Source organism: Crinia signifera, chromosome 9 (genome assembly GCF_055691185.1).
Source record: "Crinia signifera chromosome 9, ASM5569118v1, whole genome shotgun sequence".
Lineage (NCBI taxonomy): Eukaryota > Metazoa > Chordata > Amphibia > Anura > Myobatrachidae > Crinia > Crinia signifera.
In genome coordinates, this window is record NC_139225.1 from 125090370 (window position 1) to 125101384 (window position 11015).

The window sequence follows — 11015 nt, forward strand, 5'->3', positions numbered from 1 at the left end:
ATTATAACTGATAACTGACCATCGTATGAAAATAATTCAATAGAAAAAAAAGTTGTGTGATTTGCAACCATCTGCAAAACCTGCTGCTATGCATGTGCAAAACCTCTACCAGCTGGTACTGGATGGTACCAGCTGGACCATCGTAAAACTATCAAATGTTTATCATTCAAAGGCGAAAAAATAGTGGTATGCCACCATTGAATGGTGAAACCACCACTATTGTAACAAAAACATTGATGGTTGCAAACTATTGCGATGCGATGTCCAGCCAATCCAGTGGGGCAGTATCTGGGTGCATCCAGCAAGGTGGGCGGTATCTGGGTCCATCCAGCAAGCGTTGGTGGTATCTGGCTCCATCTAGCAAGCGAGCATCTGGGTCCATCCAGCAAGCAGGCCGGTATCTTGGTCTTCCCAGCAAACGGGGGCATTATCTGGGTCCGTCCAGCAAGCGGGGTTTTATCTGAATCTGTTCAGTGAGCGGGGAATTATATGGGTCTGTCCAGTGAGTGGGGCATATGTGAGGCCAGGCCAGCCAGAGAGTGGGGCCGTTTTTGGGTCCATCCAGTAAGCAGGTGGTGGTGTCTGGCTCTGTCTAACAAGGGTGCAGGGCGGTATCTGGGTCCATCCAGCAAGCAGGCCGGTATCTTGGTCTTCCCAGCAAATGGGGGCATTTTCTGGGTCCGTCCAGCAAGCGCGGGTTTTGTGGCACCATGTCAAAAGTTGATAATATGAAAGAGAAGATGTAGAGGAACACGAAAGGAGCTGTTTGGACACCTACTTTTATTCACCAAGCATCCCGGATTGTAGTCTGAACCAACCCCTTGGGACCGTTACCAACTGAAACTTCTTCAGGTCCTTGGAAACAGCTACCTACTGTATCTATGGCAAAAGTGCAGCCGGTCATCGATGGTGCATAACTATGCAATGGGTGACCATCAACGGTTTTCCATATCGATGGTCATCCATTTTCTTTGACTGATTGGCCTGTGGGCAAATCAGAATATGGGGGCGGGGCTTCACGGGTGTCCTGGGCTGAGCTATGCTCTGTGTTCCAGGAAAAAGCAAAACAAAACTATTCGTTTAAGCTTGATATCGATGGTGGGAAACCACCTGGTTCTCCCCCATCGATGGCAAAACTATTTGACATCGGCTATAAACTATCGATGGTTTCTAATCATTGATGGTCAATGACTCTGCTATGCGCAGCTTTCTTTTTGTTGTCTACAGGAACACGAAGGGGCCAGGTTGGGTAAATAGAACCATAATTTATATTCAGGTTATTACATCGAGATATGTGATACAAGTAGATGGACAACAACACACCAACAAAACAAAAAAAAATCAGTTAAAAGTATTGGATAAAAATGCTGCAGTAAAATGGTACAAGTATTGATTATTCATTGATGGACTTCCGGTGGCTGCTGTTTTTTTTTGTTATATATATTTTTGATTGGAAAGACTGATGTTTTGACATAAATATGACAGTATTGAGAACAGACGTGTATTAAATGATGATCACGTCATATGACGAATGTCAGATAAACAACAAGCATAGAAAATACAATGACCATGTTACTTAAATTTTTGAAGGACACGTCATGCTATGAATTCGACCAAATTCACCCTACACTGGAGGATCGTTAGCCCACCATTAATTGGTTAGTTCGGTGGCTGCTTTTTAATGATGCTCTGTGTCTGGCTCCTGCAACAAGGCTAATATTGCGTCCAAGTGGCTTTTACCCTGTGATACGGTGACCATTCTTCGTTAGAAGTGTTTCTTGTTAGGGTGATCCCCCTCACATGAAACTTGAAAAGTGCATATCACCCTCTTGGACATATGTCCTGGTGGATATATTACAATGTTGTGGGGAGTCGTCAAAACACAATGGTGTATAGAAATTAGGCATAGTGAAATATAATGCATTGTAGGCAACCACCATCACCATATAGATTATCATCAGGGATGCCCCACAGCAGAACAATGTAGTAGGAAGAGTGGACTAAAGAGCTCCAGATGTGTTCCACTCAGAGTATACCCCTAAACATGTATAACATACTTTCCCAGAGTTTATTTAAGTTCCAGCGTGCAAACAATGCACTGTCCCTTACCTCCTTCATCTTGCTGGATTCCATAGCTTGCTGTCACCACTCCTTGTCATTGTCGATGGTTGGCTGGAACACGTTAATAAAAGACAACACTCCAGATCTTATACCAGGCATGTCCAACGTTGGCCCTCCAGATGTTGTGAAACTACACATCCCAGCATGCTTTGCAATAGTTTTAGCATTCTCAAATGACAAGGAGTCATTGTTCACTAGAAAACCTGTGTGTTCATTTTCTTCTGAGACCTTTCACTCACGCTCACCAATTTTGAAGATATCTTACTTTTTGCTACGGTTTTAGATTTGATGACCTCCCATTTGTTATTCACACTCCCACATTCTAATGTTTTGCATTCTCTCTCTTTCTCACAGTGTGATACATTTGCTTCATCTCTTTTATGCACACTTGAAAAATATAGTGTTTGTTCGATCGACAAATGATATAACGCTAGTTTATTGGCTGATGTGTACATCCAATATGTCTGTGAACGTTTGGTTCACTCTGACAAATTCCTTCTTAGATGGACAAAACCATATGCACTGCAGGTGGGGCAGATGTAACGTGCAGAGAGAGAGTTAGATTTGGGTGAGTTATTTTGTTTCTGTGCAGGTACCATCTGCCCCACCTGCAGTGCACATGGCTTTGTCCATCTAAGAAGGAATTTGCCAGAAGGAGTGAACCAGAATAAGGCCCATTGTCCATGGACATATTAGGTCAAACCTGCAGCAGCTGAAACGGTATACCTTGCAGATATGTCATCATGTTTGACTGCGTGTATGGCCAACCTCCTTACCATCCCATATGCCGGCGTCAGGAACCACTGACAATGATGTTGTAGCTGGGCCCGGACAAATCGCAGAGTTGATGAGTAATAAAGGTGGTCATATACCATATGGCCCTTTTTCACCCAATTTTGACCCATCAGGCCAATAAAGCATGTAAAAAAAGTGCAATTTCATATGTGTTGTATCTCCAGATATGATCCGATGCGCAGTCCTGATCAGAAGGATCCAGAGATCGCCATGGCTGCCATGAGGATTTGTTGGATCCTGTGGCAGTCAATGGCATCGCATATGATACATCAATACTGTGATTGTAGATAATGACACTTATGCTTTTCTCAATTGACACTTGTCTGATGTGTCCTCTCTATTTGTACAATGTTTTACACTCCTTACCCACACTTCCAATGCAGATGTAGCATGCTACTACACTTTCTATCCCTGTCTGATTGGTTGTAGGGTTCTTTTCTTACAATTGCTTAATTATGTCAAGATATGTTTCTTATATGTATGTATGTATTGCTTAATTATGTCAAGATATGTTTCTTATATGTATGTATGTATGTATGTATACACACAGTGTATTTGTTGATATGGATAGAAATGATCAAGTATAAAAAGATTATATTGCTGCTTGCTTGTATTCGTCACATCACTCTGTGGTGATTAGTCTGGTCTACTGAAGCTCGTATTTATTAATGTGTTGATTGTATCATCTTTATATTTTGGAACAATATTTCCAACATAAGCCATTCACAGAGCAGTACCGATGGTGTAATGGTTAGCATTACTGCCTCACAGCACTGAGGTCATGGGTTCGATTTCCACCATGGTCCTAACACAATCCAAAAATATACCGGTAGGTTAACTGGCTCCCAAATTACCCTAGAATGTCTGTGTGCGTGTACATGTAGTAAGGAATATAGATTGTAAGCTCCACTGGGACAGGGACTGAATATTCTCTGTACAGCGCTGCAGAATATGTGTGCGCTATATAAATAACTGGTAATAAATAAGAACCTAGATACAACTGTTAAACAACACACCAATCAGAATACTTTTTATTCCCATGTTTATCTCAACGCTTGTGATCAGATGGAAGATGAGGTGAGGACATGCCTCTCTGTTAGTAAGGGTTGAGACTGGTGGTGCTCTACATTCGTCGGATTGGGGGTGGTGGTGGGCTCTCCCTCGGTCTTATTGGGGCAAGCTTCTGGCATGTCTGTTTTACCGATGGAGGCGGTGGTGGGTTCTCCTTTGGTGGTATTGGAGGGAGCTTCTGGTGTCTCTGTTGATTGATTGGGGTCGCTGGTGGCCTCTCCAGTGAAGCAGTTTGGAGTGCAGGCAGCCTCCCTGTTAAACATATTGGGGTCGGACTCTTTGATTCCTGCGAGAATACATTAGAACAGGATGGAGATGCTGGTGGCCTCTCCATTAATTGAATTGGGGGCAGTGGTGGCCTCTCTTTTGGTCGGGTTAGGGGCTTGCAGCCTCTCTGTTTGCCAGAGGAGGCCACTGACATCTCTTCCAATTCATGTCTTGGTGGTGTCTGCAGCCCCTCTGCTACTTGGTTTGGAAGTGCTGGTGGTGCCTCCATTTGGTTTGGTCAAATGGGATTGTGGTGGCCTTACCTGGTGATGTCAGGGAAGGAAATATAAAACAGTGGCACAGCTATATTGGGAAAAATTGATCAGGAATAAAGAATGCATGAGGCAAATCTGAATAATAATAATAAACATAATAATAATGCTAATAATAAAATATAATGGTACAAGACACTTGGTTAATCAGACAATTCTAACAGATGGAAATAATGCATGGTACACTGAACAAAGCAGGTAAATGAAAGTCCAGGATGTGCAGGGATAAGCAGGGAAATAGAGTTGTGAAATAGCCAATAGCTATCTTACACAGTTATGGTATAAAGTCAGCAGGTATAGAGTCGACAGTAAAAAGATCAATGGTTGGAAACGGTTCACACATGAAAATGTCGACATGAGTTTTTTACGTTTTTGTGTTCATTTGTAGGTTTCAGCACATGGGGCGCCGATTCAGACCCATACTCATGGTCGGGGTTTTTGCATGCAATGCACAAACCCGGGAAGCAAACGGCTTTGGGGAGTTTTATACTTGCCAAGCCGCTCGCTCCATAAGAGGGAAGAATGCGGGCAGGGGGCTGGAGCAGCGTAACCACCAGCATTTTATGGGCATCCCCATAAAAACGCTGCACGCTCCCCTGCAGGCGCGGCAAAGCCTGCTTGGGGCAGGCGGCTGATGTCACATGATGTCAGCGCTCTCCCTAGATTCAGAGGACAGCGGGCGCCTCCATAAAAACTTTTCTTAGCGAAGGTAGGCAAAATCATTCGATGGTGAGAAACCATCGAATGAGTTTTCCTCCTTGCAGTCACATGTGAGGAGATGTGTAAGCATACACACAGTGGCGTAGCTAAGTTTTGGGCGCCCCCCCCGCCACGCACCCCCCCGCCGCCCATGCAAATCCTCCCCCCAATCCCCCGCAGCCTTACCTATCGCGCTAGTCCCGGCGGCTCCGTTCTTCTGCTAAGGACCACCACAAAATGGCCGCCCCCATACAGCAGACAGTTTCAGAGAACTGTGTGCTATATGGGGGCGGCCATTTTGTGGTGGTCCTCAGCAGAAGAACGGAGCCGCCGGGACCAGCGAGAAAGGTAAGTCTGCGGGGGATTGGGGGGGTGTGGGTGTAACTATAGCACCGCAGCCCCCGGCGCCCCCACATGCACAGCGCCCCCCCCACCCGCGCGGTGGCGGGGGCTGCGGTGCTATAGTTACGCCGCTGCATACACATCCCTTCGCATGTAAGAGAGGGGATTCGCGCGGGGGTGGCGTTTACCTGTTCGCTAGTCTGCAAACATACGCAGGCTAACGAACAAGTTTGAATCAGGCCCATGGACCCCAACTTAGTGTACCACCCCTCTATTCGCTTGGCTTGCTGGCAAAGTGCGTCACTCATTTGCCGCTGGGCACACTTTACCATTCCCATTAAAACTCATGTTGACTATATGCTGTGTTGACCACTGCCATGCCGATCATGTCACCATGTTGACTATATCGTGTTAATCTATTGACTGTCGACCTGTTGACTGTCGGCATATCGACTATCATCTTACACTAGACACTGGTTCGCACAAACATCTGGCAAATCACGGTGCATAATCATTGTGCTGTATGTTCTAGGATAAACCGGTCAGTAGTCATTGGGCAGGACTAAAAGGTAAAATGTGCAATACAATAATATAAAATAATATAAAACGTAAGAATATCCAGTGATACAAAGGGGTTCATTTCTAAGATGGGAGTTTTGATGAAAGTGGGATGTTGCCCATAGCAACCAATCAGCTTCTACTTACTATGTATTTAGCACCTTCTAGAAGATAATAGATAGAATCTGATTGGTTGCCCATAGCAACATCCCATCTTCCATAGAACTCCCATCATAATAAATAAACGCCACATTGTCCAGAGAAAAGAGAAAAAGGCAAAGGGTGAAATTTAAAAGGATGAGAGATTCAGAAAGTGAGAGTTTTTGTTTTTTAAAGCGGCAATCATTTACACTTCAAAATCAAGCTGGTTTTGCAGTGTAAATGATTGCCGTTTTAAAAAGACCTGGAGATTTCTCACCCGATTACATTTCCCCCAAAGAACCAGTTGCCCCCCAAAAAAACTAGCTAGAAACCATAATGCCCCGTGAGCCAGCCTCCATGCTGAGCGACAGGCTTAAGAACGTTCGCTCAGCACACATCGCGGTACACCCGCAATGCACACCGCGATGTGTGCTGAGCAATCTGTGCAGTGCGGGGCTTTGCCTATTGTTTATTGCCAAAGCCTCAATCTATCTGGAAAGGCCGTGCAAGCACTGTTTTTACCTGCAGATGATGGTGATGCCCAGGACCTTGCATCGCCGTCGCCCAGGCTATACAAACAGAGCGATCAGTGCTCCATTTCTATGCGATCTAGTCAAATCACTTAGAAATGGGTCTCCCACCTGATCTACTCACACTGGTATACCGTTACATCTATAGTACTCACATCTATGCTATACACACTGGTACACCTATACCCTGATCCTGCTCTCACCTATACTACTAACACTTGTACACATTTACCCCTATCCTAGCCCACCTATACTACTTACACTGGTACACCTTTACCCTGATCCTACCCCACCTATACTTCTCACACTGGTACACCTATACCCTGATCCTACCCCACCTATACTACTCACACTGGTACACCTTTACCCTGATCCTACCCCACCTATACTACTCACACTGGTACACCTTTACCCTGATCCTACCCCACCTATACTTCTCACACTGGTACACCTATACCCTGATCCTACCCCACCTATACTACTCACACTGGTACACCTATACCCTGATCCTACCCCACCTATACTACTTACACTGGTACACCTTTACCCTGATCCTACCCCACCTATACTACTCACACTGGTACACATTTACCCTGATCCTACCCCACCTATACTACTTACACTGGTACACCTTTACCCTGATCCTACCCCACCTATACTACTCACACTGGTACACCTATACCCTGATCCTACCCCACCTATACTACTCACACTGGTACACCTTTACCCTGATCCTACCCCACCTATACTTCTCACACTGGTACACCTATACCCTGATCCTACCCCACCTATACTACTCACAGTGGTACACCTATACCCTGATCCTACCTCACCTAATATACTACTCACACTGGTACACCTATACCCTGATCCTAACTCACCTAATATACTACTCACACTGGTACACCTTTACCTGATCCTACCCCACCTATACTACTCACACTGGTATACCTTTACCCTGATCCTACCCCACCTATACTACTCACACTGGTACACCTTTACCCTGATCCTACCCCACCTATACTACTCACACTGGTACACCTATACCCTGATCCTACCCCACCTATACTACTCACACTGGTACACCTTTACCCGGATCCTACCCCACCTATACTACTCACAGTGGTACACCTTTACCCTGATCCTACCCCACCTATACTACTCACAGTGGTACACCTTTACCCGGATCCTACCCCACCTATACTACTCACAGTGGTACACCTTTACCCGGATCCTACCCCACCTATACTACTCACACTGGTACACCTATACCCTGATCCTACCCCACCTATACTACTCACACTGGTACACCTATACCCTGATCCTACCTCACCTATACTACTCACAGTGGTACACCTTTACCCTGATCCTACCCCACCTATACTACTCACACTGGTACACCTTTACCCTGATCCTACCCCACCTATACTACTCACACTGGTACACCTATACCCTGATCCTACCCCACCTATACTACTCACACTGGTACACCTATACCCTGATCCTACCCCACCTATACTACTCACACTGGTACACCTTTACCCTGATCCTACCCCACCTATACTACTCACACTGGTACACCTATACCCTGATCCTACCCCACCTATACTACTCACACTGGTACACCTTTACCCTGATCCTACCCCACCTATACTACTCACACTGGTATACCTTTACCCTGATCCTACCCCACCTATACTACTCACACTGGTACACCTTTACCCTGATCCTACCCCACCTATACTACTCACACTGGTACACCTATACCCTGATCCTACCCCACCTATACTACTCACACTGGTACACCTTTACCCTGATCCTACCCCACCTATACTACTCACAGTGGTACACCTTTACCCTGATCCTACCCCACCTATACTACTCACAGTGGTACACCTTTACCCGGATCCTACCCCACCTATACTACTCACACTGGTACACCTTTACCCTGATCCTACCCCACCTATACTACTCACACTGGTACACATTTACCCTGATCCTACCCCACCTATACTACTTACACTGGTACACCTTTACCCTGATCCTACCCCACCTATACTACTTACACTGGTACACCTATACCCTGATCCTACCCCACCTATACTACTCACACTGGTACACCTTTACCCTGATCCTACCCCACCTATACTACTCACACTGGTACACCTTTACCCTGATCCTACCCCACCTATACTACTCACACTGGTACACCTTTACCCTGATCCTACCCCACCTATACTACTTACACTGGTACACCTTTACCCTGATCCTACCCCACCTATACTACTCACACTGGTACACCTTTACCCGGATCCTACCCCACCTATACTACTCACACTGGTACACATTTACCCTGATCCTACCCCACCTATACTACTCACACTGGTACACCTTTAAACCTACCTTTCTCCCACTTAGAGATGTGACAAGAGCTCATGCCACTGACGCTATGACAAGAGGGGGGCTGCCCTAGCATGTGCACTACCCAGCAATGCACCTGCACTGACAGTTACTACTGTTGGTCTGCAGAGATTTCTGCCTGGAAATTATTTCTGTCCTGCAGTGATAATATTGTCTATACCACAGTGTTGCGTTTACAGTGTCTAAATAGAAATTACTACAGTAGACGGGTCCATTTCACTGCTAAAACCATGTTAGCAAACAGTGGTGTCATATTCAGGATCAGTGGAATGGGGTCTACAGTAGATGAGGACAATGTAAAAAAAAATGAAGGCTGCAAATTTACTTCAAGGTCCATTCTTCAACACACAAAGTGAACCTCTCGTGGTGAGGCGGCATAAATATTCCCTCCCTCACAGTTTTGAAAATTCCATAATAAACTGTGCAAGCACCACCATCTCTCTGTGGGGTGTGGATTGTATTGTGGACTGCACTTAGGTTGACAGTCATTAGGTCGACATCGTTGGGTTGACAGGTGGGAAGGTCGACAGGTGTCTAGTCGACATGGGTGAAGGTCGACAGGTGTCTAGTCGACATGGGTGAGGGTCGATATGTGTCTAGTCGACATGGGTGAAGGTCGACAGGTGTCTAGGTCGACAGGGGGCAATGTCGACATGGGTTTATGTCGACGCAGTGTCAGATCCATATGGGTTAGGTCGGAAGGTCGACATGTTTTTTTTTACTGTTTTTTTTACCAGAATGTCGACACCATCGACATGGACACAGTTGGAATGCTCGCGATGCTTCGGGCAAGGTGCCTCGCTGCGCTTGGCACACTATTTTATTCTCCCATCACGCCCTAGTGGATGGTAGGGCATGAAATACCACCTGTCGGCACATGTCAGCTAAAAAAAAACAGTAAAAAAAAACATGTCAACCTAATCCATGTCAACCTAAAGATGTGTCGATCTAAACCCATGTCAACCTTGTCCCCTGTCGACCTTCCCACCTGTCGACCCAACGGGGTCGAACTAATAACTGTCGACCTAAGTGCTGTCAACAATATGACCGTATCCCCTCTCTGTGCATGTACCACAGGCCTTTATTCAGATCTGATCGCAGTACAAATTTGTCTGGAAAATGGTCAAAACCATGTGCACTGCAGGTGGAGCATGTGCAGAGAGAGTTAGATTTGTGTGAGTTATTTTGTTTCTGTGCAGGGTAAATACTGGCTGCATTATTTTTACACTGCAATTTAGAGTTCAGTTTCAACACATCCCACCCAAATTTAACTCTCTCTGCACATGTTACATCTGCCTCACCTGCAGTGCACATGGTTTTTCTCTTTTTCCAAACAAAATTGTACTGCAATCAGATCTGAATAAGGGCCACAGTGAGGATTTTATCACAAAGCGACTTACAGGAAGGGACCATGGGGGGTTATTCTGGTTCACTCGCAAAGGCACAATCACTCTCTAATGGACAAAACCATATGCACTGCAGGTGGGGCTGATGTAACGTGCAGAAAGAGTTAGATTTTGGTGTTTTATTGTTTCTGTGCAGGGTAAATACTGGCTGCTTTATTTTTACACTGCAATATAGAGATCAGTTTGAAGTAAAACCCCACCCAAATCTAACTCTCTCTGCACATGTTACATCAGCCCCAACTGCAGTGCATATGGTTTTGTCCATTAGAGAGTGATTGTGCCTTTGAGAGTGAACCAGAATAACACCCCCCCCCCCCCCATGTCAGGGTGGTAACAGGGAGTGACAGCGAGAAAAAAGCATTCATGTCACAACCATTTTCATAGTATCTGCC

General features: G+C 45.5%; 1 long non-coding RNA gene across 1 annotated transcript; it reads right to left on the reverse strand.

Moving 5' to 3' along the window:
• Nucleotides 1-3919: 3919 nt before the first annotated feature.
• Nucleotides 3920-9296, reverse strand: LOC146036705 (uncharacterized). Its single transcript, XR_014460939.1, has 2 exons — nt 9200-9296; nt 3920-4557 (listed from the first exon to the last, which is right to left on the reverse strand). It is a non-coding gene; the product is annotated as an uncharacterized LOC146036705 (long non-coding RNA).
• Between the last annotated feature and the right edge of the window lie 1719 nt (nt 9297-11015).